Genomic DNA, 24866 nt, shown 5'->3' on the forward strand with positions numbered 1-24866 from the left:
AGGATGCATACCAAACAGCAACTTCTCGCCAAGTCAGAATGTCACTACCTTCACAATGCAAATATAAAATAAATGTTGTCCAAGTCAAAAACAGTAAGCTTGACTCAATTACAATACATTAAAAAGTGAAGTTTTCTACTTCAGGAATAATGACGCGGAAAGCTCACCACAAGCAAGCAAGCAAAAAAAGACCATCACTCAGTTACTAGGAACTAACTGAAAACTTCAAATGCAGTCCCACACTTTCCTTTTTGAAAGTCTTCACACACATTAGCAAATAACCAATCCAAGATCATTGTTCTTCAGTCCTGAAGGGCCACTGTTAACTCAGTCTGTTTCTCGTTAAGTCTGCAGTTGGCAGTACTTTGGATACAGGCTTTAACTCAAGGCATGAAGGTAGTTTTCTTGCTCTATACATGGCTGGCAGAACACCAAGTTGAAACAAACTGAATGAACTTTGACACTTTTTTGGGGGGGGGGGGGGTCATAATCATGACTTCGGTATACAAACAAAAAGGGCACCACCACCCTACAATCCTGGTAAAACTGTATAAATACTTGCATTCATTGACAGGGCCAGCCTTCGCAACTGTCAGGCCCAATTTGGGACAACCCACAACCCTTTCACCCCCCCACCCCCCCCACAAATGGATTTGACAGAAACCTCACAATTTGAGGAACTTATCAAACTGGGCAAAAATCTAGACATTCTTGACAAGAGGTATGGTTTTAGCATTTATTTATAATGAATGTTGCTATATGTACAGCAATCAGCTTGCTACAGTTTCAGATAGAAGGGCCTTGTCTTCAAAAAGACTCAAGCTGTAGTTCTGAAAAGCTGCTTACAGTGACAATTGTTGACCCTTCCCCCCAATGTGCAGGGGCCTAATGTACCCTGCCAGCCAAAGACAGTACCAGTTTCCTGATCTGCTGAATGATGTCATTATCACAGCTTGGTGCCCAACTACTAACATCTTATAACTTACACAAGAGTTAAATGCTGCAAATTACACTGCTCAAGCTAACATGGGTGCCACACACACAAAAAAAAAAAAAAAACTGGTATCCACAACAAGAATACCAAAGTGCATAGATAAGAAATTATTAACTGCTGGATGACACTAATACATTCAGCATAATTTCATTAATAAATTAGGGAAGAGGGTTAACTGCCAGAATAATAATAATAAAAAAAAAAAAAAAAAAAAAAAAAAGGTGATGACAATGCAACAAACCTGAGCTATTGGTTAGTTGATAGTGTAAATGTGAAGGACAGCATAAGAGAAAAAATGCCCTTCATACACATTTAATATGCATGCTTTCCAAATAATGTGAAAAACTTTGCACAAGTACATTTCATAGCTCTAAACCATTCAGCTCCAGAAGCAAAGGATAAAGCTAAGGTTATGGGCCAAGGAGAGAGAGAGAGAAACAACTCACTGGCTTACGTGCCTGTCAGAGTGTGCCTGCTTCTTTATCAGGACGTGTGGGTGTTTGGAGTTATGCATTTGGGACCTGCACGGCACTACTTTCCATGAAGGAGACTGGAGAAAGCTGTCTTCGGTAATGTCCCAAATATGAGATTTATTCCTTCTTACATCAAGGAGAGGACGACAGCCCACAGACGACAGCCCACTGCACATACTACAGTGGGAACCAGTGTAGTGGTGGGGACAGAGGGGGACGATACTTTTGCTGGATGCCCCGAAAACTGTTTCCACAGATCAGCCCCAACCTAACATGCACGCAAGGGACTGGTAGGAACCCAATGGCCCATGGAATGACAAGAAAAATATCTACCCAAACAAATATCCAAACACGGAAAATGATGGAAATCAGATAACCGCTTTAATATAACAAGGTTAAGCACTTTTGTTCCTTTTCATACAGAACTATATCAGAAACATATGAAATCTGTCACAAATACAGAAATTCTAAAACCCACCCTTCAATTGTTTAATTACACCGACATCATAATTTCTTAATTTTAAAATAAGATTTATTTTTTAAACCCAGAAACACTTGCATTTGACAGCAATTGCCATTTCACTTCACTGCAACTCAAGTTAATCTAAAACACTCCCTTGTTGATTCAAAATAGCTGTTCCAATACCACAAAATAAAATTTATGACTTAGCATTTGTGTTCCTGCATTTTTTCACACCCAACATATGTTCACATATACACCCACAACTTAATTCTTCCTATATAAAATTAAGTAGATCTGGCACTGTGCCAGGTATACCACACTTGCTACATGTGTAAATCATCTCTAATATTATATCTTACATTTCTAATGTAATGATCAGTTACCCAAACATTTACATTGGAACAAGTCCCACACCTAAACATACCTTAGCCTATTACACAATTATAATACATGGGTTCACATTTCCTCTCAAACTTCCCTTTAGGGACTTATAGGTTCATACTAGGCTATCTGCCTTAGGGCATTTATAAGCCTAGCCAGAGTGGGTTTGGCTTTCGCCACCCATTTTAAATTAATTTTGCTATGCCCTTTTTCGAAGTTAGTATACTGTGCCTCTATCCAACAGTGACAGAAGTGATACCCGGGGTAAACCTACGATCTCCCATCCACTAATCAAGATTCCTCTTGAAGAGAGTCAATGAGGGACTGCCTAACCTGGACTGGGATTTTATTCCAGAGTGAAGGAAGCCTCTGGGTTATGAATCTGTCCCTCCAGCATGTCCTATTTATTTCAGTGCTGAGGTTCAAGTCTCTCTAGCGCGTAGCTCGATGGGATTTGGATTTTCTGAGGTGCAGCATGTCCATTAATTCTGGGTTGGACATGGCTTTATACATCAGGCACAGATCGCCTCTGAGCAGGCCGTATGCCACTGAGTAGAGCTTGAGTTTCTTTAACCGGGCAGCATATGGCATCTGTTTGAGCCCTTTGATCCTCTTGATGAGGTACTTTTGGGGGTCTTTCCAGTTGCTGCAGGTGTCTGGTAAGGTACATCTCAAAAGGGGTATTGTACTCCATTATGGGCCTGATGAGGGATGAGTAAAGAGGCACGATGGCCTCCCCTGATCTAGATGTGAATCCCTTCATGATTAGGTGGGCTATATAAAATGTTTTTCTAACCACTTTGGCCACGTGGTTGTCAAAGGAGAGATTGCCATCAACTTGGGTCCCCAGGTCCCCAATTACTTCTTCTGTACTTAATGGATTACCACCTATGTAGTAATTTGTGGGCACAAGGGGATGACTATACACTTTTTGGCGTTTAGCTTGAGGCCATGGCTCTGGCACCAGTTGTCTGTTTCTATGAGGCCCTTTTGGAGGATGCTTGTGTCGACTGGAGTGTCTACTATGGCGCCCAGTTTGCAGTCATCTGCGAACTTGGTCAGCCACAGTCCTTCCGTGCTGGCCTGTACCTCCGAGAAATATATACCGAAAGAGAGGGGTCCCAGGACTGAGCCTTGTGGGACACCACTTGTAACTGGTTTGGAGTCTGACATGGCTCCAGCAATTCTAACCATGTGGGTTCTGTCCTGGAGCCAGTTTGCAACCCATCTAGTGATATAGGGTTTTATATTTAAGCTGGTGAGCTCATCTATAATGCCCGAGTTGGGTAGGCTGTGTGGACCACCTTCCCCTCGTCAATGGCCTTGGTGACTGTTTCAAAGAAATCAACCAGGTTTAAGAGGCAGGATCTGCCCTTAAGGCCGAACTGGGTAGGATCCGGTGTCTGTAGGTCCCCAATATCTTTTATTTATGAGGTCCATGATTATCCTTTCCATAGCTTTGCAGACCAAGCTAGTCAGGCTTATGGGGCGATAGTTTCCAGGATCCATTGAGGCACCACCTTTGTGGAGAGGGACCACTGTTGCTGTACGCCACCCTTTGGGTACATATCCTGTAGTAAGGCTGAGATTGAACAGTAGTTTTAGGTTTGGGTTTAGCTCTTCTTGGAGTTCATGTAGGACGCAGCCCAGGACACAGTCTGGTCCCATTGATGCTGTTTTTTTGCTTTGGAGAGGGCAGCTCTTACCTGAGCATCTGAGATGTCAGGGGGGCAGCACTCTGCTGGGATAGATTTTTGGTGGGGAAAGGGGGGGGGGGTTTGCGCTGAACCGGTCAGCTAGGATGTTGGCATGTCTGTGGGTTCAGTGTATTTTTTGTCATTTTGGACTAATTCTGAGCATATCTGGGAATTCCCACCCAGGTTTCTAACATATCCCTCAACAACAAAAGTACAAATATGACTGTCGTCGTACTTGTGGGTGAGAATGACCCGAGAAGTACCTCCCTGGACTACATGGAGAAGCTCTTGGATTATGTAGTCCAGGCGGGTATGACCCCCTCCTGCCACCACCCAGAATACCACAGTACAAGCAGAAAAATGATTTATTTCAACAACTGGCCAAGTTTCTGGTGTCATTCTAAGGGGGGTCCCAGTATCTGTCTGCCTGGGATGACATGATTGACAGACCTCGATGCTTTGCTAGAGATGGCCTGCATCCGTCACCCCTGGGCTTCCAGATACTGGCCAAGGCTCTTACCACACCCTATGGTGCCTTTTTAAGGCAGTGTTCCAAAGACCAAATCACCTACAAACAAATACAATCGGAGGGTCATGCTGCTCAACGCTAGGTCTAAATCTCAGAAAGCACTCGCCCGAAGCACTCCTCAAAATGGAGAACACTGACTGTGCTAGAGCCCTGGTTCAAGGCAGCAGAAAGCAACCCATGCACTACCAGGCTACAACTCATTCCACACCTTTCTGCCACAGAACTTAGACCGAAGCTCCAAAGGCGGTGGTGCTTCCATATTCATAAAGGATGCACACACCTCCAGACTAGTAGCCCCACATAACACAGAGATGCTTCAGGTGCAGCTAACATTGGGTAAGATGACGATTCAGGTCGTAGCCTGCTATAGGTCCTTACCTATGACCCAAGACTTGCACTCCACGTTCCTAAGCACCTTGGAGAATATTAGGGTCTAATCCAACATGCTCATACTGGGAAACTTCAATTACCCCTCCATTAGCTGAGAAAACTACTCATGTACCAATATACCTGCCCGTTTCCTGGAATTCATTCACTTCAATGCCCTGGACCAGCTCGTTCTTACTCCTAGAGGTAACATCCTTGACCTGGTCATTATTAACATGGGCGACCATTGCTCTATACCAATAGTCAACTCCTCCCTGGTTAGATCCAACCACAAACTAATCACCTTGAAAATCCACATCCCACCCCCCCGCAAAGGTAACCCCCATGAAAAACTTCTCCAAAGGTAATGTCTGGCTCCTAAAAACAAACGTGGCCAACTTCACGGCACCCATGCAATTGGAGAACAGCTGCATGACTGCAGAATCATACACTAATGCCTGTATGAATATGTACACAAAATGCATGGGTCTCGCCATACCCAATAGAACCAAGATGCTGCCCCGCCCCCCAAAAAAGTAAGCCAATCTGGTGGCCCCCTGCCAAACTCTACAACAGAAGGAAGAAACTGATGCGAAATAAGGTGAAGTCCCAACACTGGAAAAACTCCCTCAGCCTCAAAAGTTGAGATCCCTCAAATCCTCTAAAGTTAGCTATGAAAACAGAATTGCAGCAGATAGTGAAGACAAAAACACAAGGCCTTCTATAGTTATGCAAAGAATCTCCATGGCAATACCCAGATTTGCTCGGAGCTGTTGCGCAATGGCACCTCCTATACCAAGCCAACAGATACTGCCAATATACTGGCCAACGATTCAGTGCCAACTTTACCCCCCCCCCCAAAAGGACCAATAACAATACTAGTAGATTGTCAGGCCACCCATTATTACTGCCGCACAGGTTAAAACAGCACTGCTCAAGGCCAAGAATACAGCTTCTATGGGACCTGACAATATCCCTAGCTGTGTTATACATGAACTACAGAGTGAACCCTCACCTGTGTGCCCTGTTCAATCACAACCTCACCTCAGGATTGGTCCCTAACGAATGGCTATGGAACACCATCCTCATGGACCTAACAAACAAGGATATATAGGGAATCTCCAAACTCTGGACCCCACACAGTTTGGTTTTGTGAAGGGTAGATCATGCCTGCTCAACTTCTTTGAGTCAGTCACCAGAGCTGTGGATGAAGGCAAGGTGGTTCCATACAGCCTACCTTGATCTGGCCAAGCCCTACGATGCCATTCCCCACTCAGGAATCATAGAAAAACTCACCAAGCTAAACATCAACCCCTATATCACTAGGTGGGTTGCAAACTGGCTCACAGAACCCACACAGTGTGAAAGTATCTGATTCCAAGTCAGACTGCCAACCAGTCATGAGTGGAGTCCCACAGGGTTCGGTCCTGGGTCAGGTCCTCTCCTGTTTGGTATCTACTTCTCTTGAAGTTCAGGCCAACACGAAGGGACTCTGGCTGAAAGTTCGCAGACTATTGTTAAGTTGGGAACCATAACTTACTCAAGTGATGTTTACATCCTACAGAAAGGCCTCACTGAGACCGAATGGTGTCAGAACCACGAGAACCAAGCTCAATGCCAAAAAATGTGTAGTCATCCCCTTTGGGAAAAACCAGACCCCCATGAATTACCACACTGATGGTAGTCTACTGAACACAGAACGCATCATAAGAGATCTGGGAACACAAGTTGACAGCAACCTCTCCTGACCACCACATTGCCACTGTGGTCTATGTGGCACATCTCATTAATAAGGGTTTTGCATCCAGGAAGAAAGAGGTTGTCGCCCTCTACTCTTCCCTCATTAGGCCGGAGTACAATACCCCATTTGGCATGTACCTTACTAGGACACCTGCAATGGAAGAGGCCACAAAAGTACCTCACAAAGAGGATCCTAGGCCTTAAACATTTGTCCAATATGGACAGACTCAAAAAACTTCTAAAAAAGCTAAAGCACACTACACTAGTTGCAGATACTAAGTATTCTGTTGGTAAACCAACGGCAGCTATCATAGCATACCCCATATCTATACTACTCAACAGATCAACAGCTGAAAACCAAGCCCCATCCATCTGAAAAAAACACGTACATCATTCCCCTTCATAAGGGTGGTCCATCAAGAAAGCTAAACTATAGACCAAATGCTATACTTTCACCATTCTCCAAAAGTCTAGACAAAGTTATTCAAACAAGTAACAGACTGACTACCCAACACCACTGCTAACCAATACCAAACATTGCTTTAGACCACTCCATAGCACTACTGCTCTATGGTCCTTTACTTCTCTGGAGATTTATGGCATTAGTAATAATCACTGTCTCTTCCATCTTCTTGGATCAAAAACTTGTGACATTGTCTCCCATACCCTCCTTCTCGGCACCCTCGCAGACCTCCAATTCAGTAATTCCACCCTTGCATGGTTCAAAGATCTCACAGGCTGACAAACAAGCTGTCTCATGGCAACAAACCCCATCATCCTTATTACCAGTCGAGCTTGGTGCCCCCCAAGGCTCCATATTAGGCCCACTCCTTTTCTCCATATTTACTAACAGTCTTCACTATACAATGTGCAGATTTGACTGTAATGTGTTCTGCACCCTCTCACTCGGAACTGCAACGCTTACCCAGAAAGCCTTTCCAAACTATTAATATTCTCCCCTAACAAAACTACCCCCTCCCCCAACTGTTTCCACATAACCTTTCACAACAAAACCTGTACAACTCCCTCACAGCACACTAAGCTACTCGGGAGTTGAAACTGACCACAAACTTAGATACGAGATTCACATATCTCAGACAATTAAAGGTACATAAACTCAGTACCTTCTATAGGAACAAACACTTTACAAACATCAGAATAGCCATAACCCACAACACACCTTCTCTCCACCTTATTATATGCAGCTCCCATTTTTACTAGTCTTAAGAAATCTGAACGGCAAAAACTCGAAATATGCTACAATAAAATATCAAGATTTGTCACCAATTCCTCAGCTAGATCTCATCACTGCCTAGCACTCAAGCAGCTAAATTGGCTAGAATTTCCACAACTCCTACACTATACACAGCTCTCTTCTTCTTTTGGCTTTTCCTGGTTAGGGGTTGCCACAGCAGATCCCCTGTCCGCTCATGATTGGCAGTGGAGTTTTACAGTGTCGAGTTGCCAGCACCCAACCTTCCACAACAGGGACACACATGCACACACACCTAGGGCCAATTTAGTGTCTCCAAATCCACCTACAGCAGGTCTTTGGGATGTGGGAGGAAACCGAAGCACCCAGACGAAACTCACGTGACCCCAGGGAGGACATGCAGACTCCGCACAGAAGGCACCACAGCCAAGGATCGAACTGGAGAACCTCTTGCTGTGAGGCGGCAATGCTAACCACTGCACCACCGTAGCCACCTATATGGCCCACAAAATTCTTTCAGAGCCAGATAAAACACCTGCCCCACAATCTCTTCTGCAACCCTATGCTACTAACCACTTCGATCCTCCACCAGAAACCCCCATCAAACTCATGACAAAAATCAAGCAGCTGGTTCCCTCTAACTAGACAAACTCTGGAAAGCACTACCATACAATCTTGCCTCCATATCATCAACTCTGGAATTCACTACCATCCAATCTTACCTCCATATCAATTACAACATTTAAACCAGCTCTAAAAAACTTAGGAAATGGATCCGCCCATGCTCAACCCCTGGATAAAGTTCAAATGTCCATCTACACTTCCTGCTCTTCACTTCCTCTACTATCTCACTACCTATCACAATTCTCTAGAGAGGAATAGTCTAGTCAAACAAAAGACAGTATACCTCCTACATCTATATCGTTAGACTGCTTTCTTATTGTTTATTTCTAAGATTGTATTTAAATATTAAATGTAAATATGTAACTGTTCATAATTTTCCTGGAAAAATCTTTTAATTCACACTTGCATTGATTTGTTGTTTCTCGTTTGTACTGTTGTGGTTGTACTGTACTGTTTCTGGAGCTTTTCTCCCCGGGCCTCTGCTGAAAAAGGAAGCGTGTCCAATCAGAGTTTCCTAGTAAATAAATGTAAAATAAAACAAATATTCTCAGTCTCATATCGCCTACTTAAGAGGGGATCTCTGCTTGACTTACACACAAAGCCATGTCTAACCCAGCCCTGTTAGAAATGCTACATCTAAAAAAATCTCAATCCCTCCGCACTACACGGTCCAGAGACCTCAACCTCATTACCACAAACAGAACAAGCTGGAGGAACAGGTTCATAACCCAGAGACTACCCATGCTATGGACAGGTTCATAACCCAGAGACCATCCATGCTATGGAATAGACTTCCCATACATGTCAAGCTGAGCCCTCACTGGCCCTCTTAAAGAGAAATCTTGAGTAGTAGATGGGAAACTCTAAATTCACCCCAGGGATCACTCCAGTGGCTCTACTCAGAGGCACTGAGAACTAAGGTCAGGTAGCACGATACCAGGATAATCCTATGGGCTAGGCTTGAAAAGGCTCCAGGACCATTAGCCTTAGCCTAGTACACACCTATGAACCTATAAGGGCCTTAGAGTAACTGACTGCGGAGTGTCTGATGTCAGTGGTAACTACTTTATAGTCTGGGCAGAAGGGCCTCAGTATTTCCCAGGTGTGTGCGCGCGCACACAAGCATCAGCTACTTGGGGCATGGACACAATTGACGTCGAGACCTGGAGGACTTGGCTTGGATACTCTGCTGAGGATCTAACCCTACAGATGCACCAGTGGGAGTATTTTTTGGGGATCTGGAGGGAGACTAACGCACCCAGACCCCTAGCTGGGTGTGTTCAGTGTGCTCTTAAGGAAAATTGTAATTGATGCAGACATGTCTGCATCTGAAAACACCGAGTGTATCTGTTTGTATTCCAAGTGCAAGCCCCTCTCCAGTGTCAGTGGTGAAAACTCGAACTCAGATTACTGGCAGTGTGGGGATGACAGTAATGCCCATCACATACTGGCAGCAGTGGTGGGAGTCACACCCCTATGGTGAAATACCCATATAAAAATATATAACAGAAGATTGCTTTCTTATTCCTATTATTATTATTGGTCTTATTCCAGGGTCTATATTACACAGAAGTTTTATAACTTAACACGAAATGTTCGAACCATTCCGTTCAAAGTTCCAAAACTTAGACTAGTGAGAAAAAAAAAAAGTAAAAACAAACTGTTGTAAGCAAGAGGGCAAGCCCCCCCCGGCACCCCCAGCTACTTAAATATACCAACTCTGAGATCACACCACATTGAAATGAACGGAAGCCTCCCCTTACGGAGATTTCCGTTTAAACACCAACTTGTACAAGTTTGACTATGCGATAGGAACACCTTATTCTACCCCTCTTGAGAGGAACTGTAAACAAATTAAAAACACTATTTCGGACCTCAAAACGGAGCTTGCACTAAAACAATCACTAAGCTGTAAATCCAACTCTGTCAGAAAAAGAAAAAAAGCAACACCCAACAATGCAGAGAGCTATTCCACAATTCACACTGACCAAAGGAAGTAGGCAAAATCCTAGCTGACCAGTTTAATGTAAATTTTACTCCACCCACAGTTACAGCTAGTCCATAATCCCAGCCACCCCTTTAATTACTATACACGTAATCCCAATAGTCGGGCCCTGATGTAACAGGTTGCTTGATCATCAAATGCCAAATACAGTCTCGGTCTGCAACTATGCTTAACTCCATTAATACAAGCCTCTCCACTAGTTATATTTCTGAAGCCTAGAAAAAGTGCAGTTTTGTACCTACCATAAATGTAGATGTTAGAGTGTATACACTGCTGCAGTCATTACACTGTGTTAGACTGCCGTCAGGCGGTTCCCTAGTCGGCCTGAGTTCCAAAGTCTTGGTCCAGCGTCGGTTGCTGTCGCCTCCTCCCTGACATCAGTGCGACAGGGGTATACAAGATGCAGCCGCCATTTTCTTCAGTTTTTCTTGCCCCAGATGTCAGGTGCCCCCAAATAGGTAGGCAATTCAAACTGCTAATAAAACATACCATAAGAAAAGCAAACAACTTTCAGTTACCAGCAAATACTCCCTATAGGTAGTAAAGGGTAGAAGACAGGTACGTACCAGCAAGTAAGAGGGGAAGGAGGGAGGGTAACCTGGACTGCAGCAGTGTATACACTCGAACATCTACATTTATGGTAGGTACAAAACTGTACTATGTTCATCGTGGTACACTGCTGCAGTCATTACACTCTGGTAGAATTCCAAAGCTGAGGCAGGGTGGCTGGTTCTATAAGGCATTAGGGGTGGCTATAAGGCCCTGCTGCGGTGAAGCCAGCTCTGGATTTAGAGTATAGAGGCAGATGGTAATGCTTGGTGAAGGTATGCACAGAGCTCCATGATGCTGCTTCCAAAATATCCTTGGTAGGTACTCCTCTGAGGTAGGCAGTTGAAGTGGCTGTTGCCCTGGTGGAGTGACATCCAATTATGCTAGGTACAGGTTTCCCATGGTGTGTATAGCAGAAACGTATACAATGCCCTATCCATTTTAAGATGGTCTGTTTTGAAATGGCTTTTTCCCTGTGCTCCTGCAGCATATGCTACCAATAATTGCTCAGATTTTCTGAAAGCTTTGGTTTTGTACAAGTAGAAGCGCAACTGCCTGTGAATGTCCAAAGAATGCAGTAGTCTCCTCCTTTATTCTGTGGTTTTGGATAAAAAGTTGGCAAGTGAATAGTTTCACACTTGATACCACCTTTGGCATAAAAGTAGGGTTAGTTCTTAAAGACACCCTGTCCTGGTGGAAAATGAGGAAAGGTTCCACTGCCATTAGTGCCTGTAATTCTGAAACTCTTCGTGCTGATGTTATTGCCAGGACCAGAGCAGTTTTCCCAAGAGATGCATTTTAATTCTGCTGCGTTAGCTGGCTCAAAAGGAGGGCTAGACTTAGCAGAGGGTTTAATGCTTAACTGAGGTGGTCTGAAAATACCCTCTGAGGCTGCGGGTTGCTCAGCTACTCCGGATCCCTCTGAAGGGTTAGTTTCGGTAGGCTGAATGCGTCCGAAGGCCCAGCCATCTCCACGTGGGAGTCTGAGGTGGCCTGTGGTTCTGCAGAAGCGGTCAGGGGCAGCGAAAGCGCCTCGCTAAAAACCGGAGAACCGGCGACTGGCCTAGAAGAGGCTTTGTCGTCTGTTTTGGGCCTCGGATGCCGGTCCTTGTCTTGGAACTTCTGACCAGAATTCACAAAAAGCGCGACGGCCTGGTGTAATTGCATTTTCTGCCAAAATAACGTCGGGCAAAATCAGATGTTTAATAGTGAGTTTGTTAAACCCAGCACAAAACCGACAACCAGTGACATCGTGGTCTGGGCCTAGGCATGGGATACAATAGGAATGGAAATCCTTATGAGGTATTTGCTTCCCACAAGAAATACAGTTATTAACTTTAACTGACATCGGTCTGAGGCAAGAAAAAGTTTCCCCAACGGGGTACTTAGCTTTGTAGACGACTTCGGTTCTGGATTCAGAATGAAAATCTCAGGAGTCGGCCGACCGGCACTTGAACTGCTTTTGCTCCGGGCACCGCACGGCAAGAAAGACTGAAGAAAATGGCGTCGGCTGCATATTATTTATAACCATGTCGCACTGACGTCAGGGAGGAGGCAACAGACGCTGGACCAAGACTTTGGAACTCAGGCCGACTGGGGAACCGCCTGACGGCAGGATAACCCAAGTGTAATGACTGCAGCAGTGTAACACGATGAACATCAGCTATTATACAAGGGTGGCCCAGTCACTTTCCTTAGTAACTACAGACCCATTAGTCTCATCAGCTACATGAGACAATATTGAAGATTATCAGACCTCAATCCGGACACTGAGAATATCAAATTACAGACTCCTCAATTAATCTTTATCAAAGGTCTGCCCTGCCTCTTAACTTTGGAGAAATAACCACTTTGGAGAAATAACCACAGCAATAATTAACTGCTATGCAGTACACTGCATATCAGGATTTGTCCAATATTACTAACAGGCTTGTAAAGTGGAACATGGATCCTTATGTTGCACAATGTATAGCAGACTGACAAGAGCCCTCATGGTTAGATCTGCAGATGTCACTTCTGAAAGTACAAGCTTGTGTTGAGCCCTCTACTTGCATCTATATCAGGCCTACAGGCCAACAACAATCTTACTGTGCATTGGTATTTGGTAATTTCAACCTTAAGAGCGACTCAGAAGTTGCTTAACAAGTTACGTGCTTACAACTGGTGAAAGAACAAGAATATCAAATTAAATGTGAAAAGATGTAGCACAGTTAATTTTCATCACATAGGAAACCCCTCCAAATCCAGTTCATAAATGAGTGACAGGACAGTGAGTTTCATAGGACAGAGCAACAGATGACATAGGATGAAATTGGAGTGTGCGCACAGGAAGATGCTATAGAACTTTCTATAGAAAGCCAGTAAGAAATGGAAAACATGGGATGTGCCTCAGTTTGGAAGAAAATGAACTAAGAAGAGTTGCTTGACTTAATGGACAGACAGATGTATTAAGATCAATGAGAGAAACAGACTGAAGGTCAATAAAACCCAAAAAGTAAGAAGTCTGATAAAACAAACGAATGCAGTAATTAGGACTGTCCATAGAAATCCATGAGATGCAACAAAAACGTAAACAGGATATACTACTATGCAGATAGTTCTACCACAAGAACACAGGGTAGTGAGGGAAAGGAAGGAGAGAAAATCGAATACCATCATGGAAGTATCGAACAGAGAAAACTGTAAAGCAAGACAAGTGTCACTGCTGGAAGAGTATAGAAGAGGGAATAGATCAATAAAAATACTAAGATAGATAGATGTGACTAAAGCAAAGCACATTAGAACAGACCAGGATTTATCATGCACCATCACAAATAAAACTAAAAAGTTCAGCACAGGCGGAAAAAAGTACAGTTGTGTACACTTACCATTAATGTAGATGTTTGAGTGTATTCACTGGTGCAGTTGAGTTATCTGCTTGCAGGGAGCCCTCAGTCGGCCTGATTAACAAAGTCTTGGATACTGCGTCGGTTGCTGCCCCTTCTTCCATGACGTCAGGTAGTCACGGGTATAAAACTTGCAGCAGACACCATTACATCAGTTTTTCTTGCCCCAGATGTCAGGTGCCCCCTAATGGGAAGCAATTAAATACAAGTACAAAGATATACCTCAAACAAAAAAGCAAATACACCAAAAAGGCTTTTAAGCATAGTAAAGGAAAGTAGAGTTATAGCCAAAAGTCGGGGGGCTGGAGGGAGGGTAACCAGGACTGCAACAGTGAATACACTCTAACATCTACATTTATGGCAAGTATCACTGTTGCAGTCATTTCATTTGGGTAGATTCCCAAAGCTATGGCTGGGAAGAGAAATTTAGATAGCATTAAGGCCAGTTATAAGGCCCTGCAAGACTGCAGTGGCAAAGCCAGCTCTGGATTTAGAGAAAACTGGCAAAAGATAATGCTGGGTGAAAGTATGTACAGAACTCCAGGTAGCAGCTTCTAGGATGCACCTGGTAGGGAAGCCTTTGAGAAAGGCTGCAGAGGTAGATGCAGCCCTGGTGGAGTAAGGCCTTACCCCCTGGGGTATAGGTTTTCCATGCTGCTTGTAGCAGAAATGAACGCAATGGCTTATCCATTTAGAAATGATTTGAAATAGCCTTCCCCTCTGCCCCTGCAGCAAATGCCACCAGCAGCAGTTCAGATTTCCTTTGAGGTTTAGTCCTAAGTAGAATCTAAGTTGTCTGTGCACATCTAAGGAATGCAGTATCCGGTCCCCTTCATTCTGTGGATTGGGAAAGAATGTTGGCAAAAGAATGGACTGATTAAGAGCCACACTGGATACCACCTTGGGCATGAAGGACGGACTGGTTCTGAGGGACACCCTGTCCGCATGAAAGATGAAAGGCTCCACTGCCATAAGGGCCTGTAATTCAGATACCCTTCTAGCTGAAGTGATGGCTAAAAGGAAAGCCGTTTTCCAAGAAAGAAATCTGCAGTAGTAGCTGGCTCGAAAGGAGGTAGAGTGACTTTCTCCACGACAAAGTTAAGGTCCCAGGCTGGGGTTGGAGCTCTCCTGGGTGGTCTCAAATTTTTGGCCCCTCTGAGGAACTGCTTGAGCAGTGGATGAGAGAAGAGGGGAGGTTCTGTGTTAGAATGAGCTGAAATGAAATGACTGATGCGTGGATTTTAATGGAGGAAATAGACAGGCCCTTGTGAAGCATCACAGTTAAGTATTGTAAAATCTGAGGTAAATTGGGCGCTGCTGTGCTCATCCCTCGAGATGGTTCCAGGCACACAATCCTTTTCATTTTTTAGCACAAGATTTTCTAGTACTAGGCCTCCTTGCCTCTAGGATGATATCCATCACAGGTTTGCTGAGGGAGGGTAAAAGGAGAGATTAAGTAGTTAAGCAGGCTGCAAGGTTCATTGTTGGAAGCTGAGGGTGCAGAATCTGGTTCTCCTGCTGAGACAGCAGGGAAGGAGTCTGTGGCAGGTGCCATGGAGATGACTGACACTGTGCAGGAGGGGGTACCAGTGTCGGTGCGGCCAGTCTGGAGCAATCAAAATCATCCTTGGTTTGTCCCGTTTGATTTTTAGTAGTACTTTGGAGAGCAGAGGTAGAGGGGGGGAAGGCACAGACAGATTTCTCCAGCTGAAGGACAGACCATCCACTTTCCAGGCTTGTTTGTGGGGAGTCCTTGTGCAAAATTTGTCCAATTGGTAGTTCTGGGGAGTGGCAAACAGGTCTATATCGGGGCTCCCCAACATGTTGAAAATCCTTGGTTCCAGATTCCACTCGTGTGGGTCCATGAGGTTTCTGCTTAGTCTGACAGTGTATTTAAATTTTCCTGGCAGGAATTGAGCTTGTAGGTGCACTTGGTAGCTCAAGGCGGTGTTCCACAATGCTAGTCTGCAGAGGAGTTAAGAAGGTGTACCCCCCTGCTTGTTTATGTACCACATAACAGTGGTGTTGTCCATCTTTACCATTAGTTGCCCTGGAAGAATGTGGTCCTTGAAGGCTGTCAGAGAATTCTGTACAGCTAACATTTCTTTCTGATTGATATGCAGGTGCATTTGACTTGGGTTCCATTTGCCCTGAATGCACTTCCCTGCCAGGTGAGCCCCCCATGCATAGTCTGATGCGTCTTGTTAGGGTTTGGGCGACACGGGGGTGGTGAAAGGTAGTACTTTGTTTTGGTGGCAGGCCTCTGCCCACCAAAGGAACTCTAGGTGTAGGCAAGGTATGACAGGAATCATTGTTTGTAGGTCTTGAGAATGTTGACACCATATGCTTTTTAGATACCACTGTAGTTTCCTCATATGCAGTCTTGCATATGGAATTAGAATGCAGGAGGCCATGAATCACAAGGCTTGCAGTATTTGTCTTGCAGATAGCAGGGTTTTTGTGGCCCTTTGTTTGAAGATGGTTGTCAAATTAGTTTCTCTGGCGTGAGGTAAGCCATCTGGGAAGTTGCATTCAAGCTTGCTCCCAGGAATATAATTTGATGACAGGGTACCAGGTGTGATTTCTTTTCGTTTATGGTGTACCACAGACAAGTTAGAACCCTTTGTAAAAAGGCCAGATGATTCAAAAGCATGCCCTGGCTTTCTGTCTGAATTAGACAATTGTCCAGGTATAGATATATTTGGATATTTCTTTGCCTAGCTCCAGTTGTTGCATTTTGCAGGCACTTTGTGAATACCCTGGGCGCAGTAGATAAGCCAAAGGGCAGTGCAGAGATCTGCTTTGAAGCATGGGTATCTTCTACAAGATTCCCTGATTGGGGATGTGCAGGTACGCTTCTTTTAAATAGAGTGTTGCCAACCAGGCATCTTTGCCTAGCATAGGAAAGTAACTGAAGAGTCAGCATCTTGAATTTTGGAATCTCCAAAAAGGTGTTTAGAGGAGACACCTTGACCCTTATCCTCTTCGGGTACCAGTTGAATAGCCCCCATGCTTGACAGAAAGTACTTGTTTTTGGGACTCTTGAAAACTGATTTGAGGGTAGGTCCGGCCACCTGCTTGGTTTTGGCAAAATATGGAAGTGAAATCTGTATCCCTGGGACACTATTTAAAACCCATTTGTCCTGGGTAATGAGTTCAATTCTTTGCACGAAGAGCAATCTTTCCCCCCAAAGGGGCAGTCAGTTAAGTTGCTTGGAAATTTTAAAAGGAAGTCAGAGACAGTTACCATAAGGGGTCTCTTATTCCCAGATTTGGAACCCCCCCCCCCCCACTGCTTAGTTCTGTCTCTCCCCTGGGACAGAAACCAGGGGTTTTTGCTAGGTCTGGGTTTGGCTTGAGAAGACCTGGAAGGGGCTGGAAAGGACCAATTCTTAGAGGGCTAGTGCCTACTAAATCTAGGAGGCTGAACTTGTAAAGAATCTTTAACAGTTTGCATAGATTTAGCTTTATCTTCCATATTAAGAACTTCCTCAGCCTTGTTGCCAAACAGGCAGTCCTGATTTAAAGGGAGCATCCAACAATTTAGCTTTAACATGATCAGGCAAAGATTGCTCCTTAAGCCAAGCATGCCTTCTGAGCACAGACCCAGTAACAGCGACCCTGCAAGAGGCCTCTAATGAATCAAATCCAAATTGCAAAGTATGCTTTCCAACTTGTTCAGCAGAATGCATTAAATCCTGTAATTATTTTCCACAGTCAGGAACCATCATTTTCTGTTTAAGCAAGCAGTCCAATAACATGTTGCCGATATGAAACTGGCAGTTTAAAGCCCTAATGGCCAAGGTTGCAGAAGTGTAAACCTTCCATCTATCCAGCGCCCTGGAGTCCACCAGAAGAGGTAGGATTTTTAGCAGTAGAAGCCTTAATGCCCTTGGGCCCCTGTGAAATAGTCTCTGGACTACCGAAATATTTAGAGGCGAAAATATACCGATGGATAGTGCGCAGATTAAATAAAGCACAAAACTGACAGCAAGGTAAGTCGTGGTCAGGGCCTAGGCAAGGAATACAGTACGAATGAAAATCTTTTGAGAGTTACTTGCTTTCCACAAGTAATGCAATTATTTAACTTTTACTGACATTGGTAAGGAGCAAGAAAAAATTTCCCCAATGGGGTACTTAGCTTTATTCGAAGACTTCGGTTCTGAAACTCGAAAACGAAAATTTCAGAAGTCTGGCAACCGGAACTGCTTCTGCTTTGGGCACTGCACGGCAAGAAAGACTGATGTAATGGCGTCGGCTGCATGTTTTATGCCCCTGACGACCTGACGTCATGGACGGGACAGCAACCGACGCAGGATCCAAGACTGTGTTAATCAGGCCGACTGAGGGCTACCTGCAAGCAGATAACCCAAATGTAATGACTGCAACAGTGAAACACTAAGAACATCTTAGAAGATACACAGATTTATACTTTTGTTTTGCCAGCTACTATTGTCAGTTGTACCCAGATTTCAGGCTTCATTCTCAGGTTTACCATGGAACAAATTACTGGTTCTTCTGTTCATCCTTCCTCTGACTACAAAAAAGAAAACTTCTAGACAGCCTTTGTCCTTCAACAGGCTACTAATTTGTTTCAGCTACATATGGGTGACTCACTAACCATTTCAGTTTCTATGACTACATGTTTTCTTAGTTTCCTCTGGCATAGTAAATTTCGTCCAGCATGGAGTGGGGGGTTAGATATGTCCTGTATGGCTGTTGGGAGTGTCCTTGGTGGTCATGAAAGAACTGCTCTGGTCTCTACAGGAGGAGGAGCGGGGAATGCTTCTGTACCTATCCAGACTAGAATGCCTGTACCCCAGGGTGATACTGCTGACTGGAGTCAGTGTTTCTACAGAGATTCCAATTAAAAAGCAGAAGGTTAAACCTTTGTCTTCTCTTGTCTCTAACTTTAGACATGAAAGATTTGGCTTAGCTCAAGGCTTCATATAGGTTTTCTCTTAACCACTCTCATTCTGGACTTTCTGGTAAAAAAAAAATGAACCTTAATTTTCTGAAGATCGCCAATATAATGAACAAGGAAACTATTGCGAGGAAAACCCTTTTTCTCCTCAGGAAACTTGATTGTTTTGAGAATATTTGTCCCGATTTATCCTTGGGAAGAATGTTTTTCTGAAACTAGGTCTAGGATGAACCAGCTGTTTCAGTGGAAATATATAACATTACAGATTCTTTGAAGAAATATGATTTACTACATATGGAATTTCCTTAACCTACTACTGTTCATCCTGTTCTCCCAGCTTTGGAGGATGCTTTTATTACAGCCAGTAAAACATACCCAACAACTAGCCTGGGGCCCTAAAAAGGGAGGCAGATTGTACAAAGTCCCACAGGTTTAACAAGTTTTATTTTCTAACCTCACACCTGACTCTGCAGCGACTTTCTAGGTGAATCCATCTGCAAATAAACATTTGGTAAATGTTAATCCTTCTCTGATAAAGATGGGAAAGCTTTTGATATATTTGGGGGGAAAGGTGCTGCACTTAGCTTGATGAGTAAGAATCTTAAAAATGACATGTTAAAAAGTTTCTACTTGCTTCATTTTAGAATACAAGGAACATTACAGCAACTTTTCCTTCTGAGGGAAAATCTTCTCTGAAAGCACCGCTTTGTCTCTCAAGTAACCAAACATTTTAAGTGTACTTATGACCCAGCTAATTCCTCTTCCAGAGGAGCTGCTACTGGAACAGCAATCAGTTTTGCATAGTTACATTCTCACAATTTACCCAATATGTTCAAAACTGAAATTCTACCCTTGATAGGGAGGTTGGTTTTGGACCATCCTGAAAAAGTGTGACGAGAGGGGGAAACTGATTCAAGGGGTTACTTGGATTTTTCAACCTTCCTTCCCTCCACCTCTCTCAGCTTTTCCTGGTTAGGGGTCGCCACAGCAGATCACCGGTCCGCTAATGATTGGCAGTAATTTTTACAGTGCCGAGTTGCCAGCCTGACGCCCAACCTTCAGGGAAGGCACACCCACCCACGCACCTACCTGCATGTCTTCCGCGGGGAGGACATGCAGACTCCAAAACAGAAGGAACTCCAGCCGAGAATCGATCAGAAGAACCTCTTGCTGTGAGGCGACACTAAGTTCGTTAAATGTTTTGACACCCAAGTCAGGATCTTCTTATGAAAAGGGAAAGCAGGCAGACATAAAAAAAAAAAAAACACAATGGGAAGGAGTCTCCAAAGAGTGAAGCATTCTAGAGACCAGCACAGCCTAGCAAGTTTGAATGGTATTTTGTAAGACCTTTTCCCACCCTGGCAAGCTTTTAAATCTCTCCCAAAAATCTGTTTCCAGTTCTTTCTTTGGCAACTTCTTGTGTTGATCCATTTTGAGGTATAGATGGCAGTGGGAGTCTCTACCTCCTGTTGAGGGGATTCATCTTCCTCAACCAGGTCACACTTTTCCCTCCCATCACTCAGCATCGGACGATTCTGCGATCATTGAGCCTGTTCCCCTTTCTCTGTCTGGGAATTTTTTTTTTTTTTTTTTACCTCAAGAATGTTTCTGGTACCAGAGAAAGAAGTCTCATGGAGACCAGTTCTAGATATTTCCTTTCTGAACCAGTTTGTGAAAGTTCCAATATTCAAAATGATATCCCTTTACAACCGGTTACCACTTATTCCCCCTTTCAGTTTTGGGTAGCACAAGATTTAAACTATTCTTATCTTACCCCTTTAGCCTCAGTTTTCAAACTTTAAGGTTTCTGTGTCTGGATTACACTCCAGTTCTCTGAATTACCCTCTGTTATCCAATGTTCTAGGGATATTCTAAAAGTGTCTAGCTACAGTAATCTCCTCTTGCAGACTGCATGGTAGTCACAGGTTTTCTTTTTGTATTTAGAGAACTTGTCATTAGAAAGTCTTTTTTTCATAGTGTCATGAATCTCTAAGTTGGGTGAGAGGGATCTTCACAGACTGGGTTTCCAGAAGAACATTCTAAACTCTTGCTTGACTCCTCACATAATTTTTCTGAGGCATCTTTTAGGTACCTCAGTTCAAAGAGCCCCCCCCCCCCCACATGAAAACGTAGGTGCATATTTAGGTCTGTTCCTGAGATTTTCTATTCAATTCAAGACCTCAGCAAAGGGAATTTCTCAGGATACTAGGATTCCTAACATCTTTTATCATCATGATTCTTCTAGCCAGACCAGACTCCACGTAAGAAAAATTCAGTTTGCGTCTTTCGGCTTTTCCCGGTTAGGGGTCGCCACAGCGGAACTCCGGCCCGCTAATGATTGGCAGTAGATTTTTACGTGCTGGCTTGCCAGGCCTAACGCACAACCTTCAACGAAGGAACGCCCATTCATGCATGTCACCACACAGAAGACGCTCTGAGAATAAAACGGGCAACGTCTGTGAGGCAACAACGCTGCCGCAGCACCACCACTGCAATACACAAAATATGCATGGTCCCAACATCAGCACCCCAGATATTTCAGATTTTGTGATTTGTAAAAAGGGTACTGCTGTACAGGAGAGACCCGTTTTATCTAAATCCTAGTCTCCCCACTCTCCCTTCCAGCTCCAACACAGTCTGTAGCAAAAGATTTTGCTTTGAGAGCTGTGCCTATGGGGGTAAAAGTGCTGGGTCTTTGGAGCAAGACTAAAACACGCAAGAGATATTGGCAATTATAATTGCTGTCAAGTTCTCGGTCATTTATGGTCCCCAGGGCTGCTACAAGTTATTGGACAATACCAGTGATGTGATACTTTAACAGGGTGGGGAGGAGGCTTCATATTTCATCATCTGCACAGGTTATACACAGAAGCCTCAGATATAGCAATTCAGCAAAGTCTCACTATCAGAGAAAAACATTGTGGAAGACAAGCTGAGCAAGACTAAGACAGACCTTCATAAATGGAAATTGAATCAGGGCGTCCTCCAGGATTTGTTCCACCTGTGGGTAACCTCAGGAATATCTTTCATCTTCATTCACAAATAACTAGCAAAATTCTGCTCCAGGACTCAAGCGGCCTTGAAAATGGATGCTTTTTCATCCCCCTGGACAGTAATGTTCCTGTATGCCTTTTCACTAATATCCAGGATTATTTTGAAGATTCATGAGGACGTTCTGCAGAACATTGTGGTGACTGTTTTTGGCCCAGGCAACAGTGGTTCTCCCTTTTTGTTAATGGCCAAGAGCAGTTATAGGCTTCCTCAGGGACAAGACCTATACACATACATGAATGGACTTCCCTGACAGGAGCTGTTTGATGCACTCCAAGTTGAAAACTTCATTTAAATGCTTGGATGGTTGAATCTCAACACCTTTTCTAGCGATGTCCAACAGATATTAAAGGAAGCAAAGAAGCCTGGTACTAGAAAATCATACATTAGTAAATATTTTAAAGTTAGTGCCAGAATATGAACCAAGACCCTTTCAAATCTAGTATTTCAATGAGTCTACAATATTTGTGTAAGCCTGTCCATGGCTGTCCCCCTTTCAAGGCATTCCTGCAAATTTAGCAATTAATCTTGAGAATTCCGATTATTCTTTGCTGAGGGAAATGCAAAATGTAAAGGTACAATGGCAAGCAGTTCAGTAAAACAGAGTCTAAAATTATGATAAGTGAATATCTCCTCAGCAGCCTTAATACTTAAACTGTTCACTGCTCTATTATATACATTAGATTTTAAAAGTTGCCAGTATACTTTTTCTTATGAATAAAAGTTAATGTTTTCTGAAAGATGCAAGCTGTTTTTCACATCAGGGGAGGGGAAGTAAAGAAAAGAACAGACTAAAGTCTGTGTAAGCAGGAACACAGGCTGTAGTAACGTGCTTTAGGATGGTAACCTTAATTTTAAATTGGGTAAGGACTGTGGTAGCAGCTGTCAATTTGGGTCAGTTTTAATCTGGAGGGTTAAACTTAATTTGTTGAAAAAGCACATAGTGTTCTAAGTTAATAGGAGTTGGAGTTCTTAAAACATTTAGGTGTTTTGTTTGAGAGTTTTCATGAAAGCAAAAAGTCTTAAAATGTGATGCCAAACTGTGTGCATGCAAGACAAAAATACACATCCAGAAAAACTGTCAGGTACAATAAGTGGGAACAGCAGCTTTTAACATAAAGGAAGTCTATCTGTACTGTTTTGGAATGTAAACAGCATTACAGACTGACAAAAAGGAAAGGGTTGAATTATATTAAGAAATGCAAAGTGCAAGTAGCAGTGCTGCAGGAGATGCCTTTGGAAAGAAACAAGCATGTGAATTTGACAAATAAAGGAATTTGGGATGGATATTCAGCAAAATATTAGTGACAAAAGAAAAAGGGGAGCAATAACAGTTATTGCTAGAGGGGCTCCTATAGTGATATTACAGGAAAAAAAGAATGGTAGAAATATGTGTTGATAAGTGGCTAATGGCAAGAGAGGAAGGTTATGCTGGCATGTGCTTACATTCCATCAAAAACTGCTGTTCTGGAGCTTAAGAAAATTTTGGGCAAATCATCAGCTTTCAGCAGGGAATATGAAAATATCTGGTATGGAAGATATGAGATCAGTAGTAGGAACTGTGACAAAATGTTCATATTAATCTTAAAAGTACATTAACCGAGCTTTAATGGGTAGAATGTGTATTTTGCAGGAACATATGCATTTAATTAAAAACTTGACACATCAAGTATTTCAGGTCCTGCACCAATAAAAACCAAGATAAAAAACAGAGTAATGAAGTAAAAACTGACAGGAATTAGCATCACCATTGAGCATGCTTTTCAATCACTGCCTAAGCACTGGTTTCATCCCAGTGGAGTGGAAAATGGCTACAATCATCCTCTCGCACAAATGGGGTGCATCCATGGACCCCATGAACTATAGACCCATTAGCCTGACCAGCCTTACCTGCAAAGCCATGGAACAAATCACTGTGGACATTAACAAAAAATATAGGAAATCACCAAATGCTCGACCCCACCCAGTATGGCTTTGTCAAGGGGAGATCATGCCTGTTAAACGTGGTGGACTTAGAGACAAAGCCCTAGACAAGGGCAGATCTGTGCATGCATACAACCTACCGAGACTTAGCCAAGGCCTTTGACACAATCCCCAACTCCGGCATCATTGATAAACTCATCCAGCTGGGTATCAACCCCTATATTGTCAGGTGGGTTGCAAACTGGTTCACTGAACTCACTGTCAAAAACATGGGACTCCACCTCCTCCAGCAGACCCGTAACCAGTGGTTCTACAGGAATTGGTTATGGGACCCCCTACTGTTTGGAAATCTACTTCTCCGAAGTGCAGGCTAAAACTAAAGGACTGTGGCTGACAAAGTTTGCCGATGACTGCAACTGTGAGCAGTCATTGAAAGCCATAGCAATGCCAACATCCTGCAAGAAAGTCTTATGCAGACTAATGACTGGTGCCAAAGTCATGGTCTTAAACTTGATGCAAAAAAATGCATCATCCCTATTGGCAAGAGTGATGGTCCTGCAAACTACCACATCAATAGCAATACCCTGAGAAATCTGGGCACACAGGTTGACCGCAACCTTAACTACGATGACCAGGAGGACATTTTATATTGCTCATCTGATATGCTACCAGAAAAACAAAGGTTATAACCAACCTGTACTGTTCCCTCATCAGGCCAATAAGAGTACAATGCTCCCTTTGCTATGCTCCTTTCCAAATACCTGCAGCCATTGCAGAAACCACAGAGGTTCCTTACGAAGAAAATTCAGGGTCTTCAAGATTTTATGCAGACAGACAAGTCACTTTACTCTGTCATACAGACTGCTCAGAGGAAACCTGTGCCTTGCATATAGAACAATCTCTGACCCAGCTTTAATGGAAATGCTACACATTCTCAAGTCAAATGGCACATGGGTCACTCACTCAAAAGTACCATGACCTGGTATGTGACATCAACAGAACTTGCTGGAGACAGATTTGTCTCTCAGATGTTGCCCCACCTTTGGAAC

General features: G+C 43.5%; 1 protein-coding gene across 1 annotated transcript in view; it reads right to left on the reverse strand.

The window, feature by feature from the left end:
- HDGF (heparin binding growth factor) overlaps positions 1–24866 on the reverse strand; it is an 85059-nt gene that overhangs the window by 27563 nt on the left and 32630 nt on the right. The window lies entirely within an intron of this gene.

The sequence above is a fragment of the Protopterus annectens genome, chromosome 8.part0, assembly GCF_019279795.1.
Source record: "Protopterus annectens isolate FY-2018-M chromosome 8.part0, PAN1.0, whole genome shotgun sequence".
NCBI lineage: Eukaryota > Metazoa > Chordata > Ceratodontiformes > Protopteridae > Protopterus > Protopterus annectens.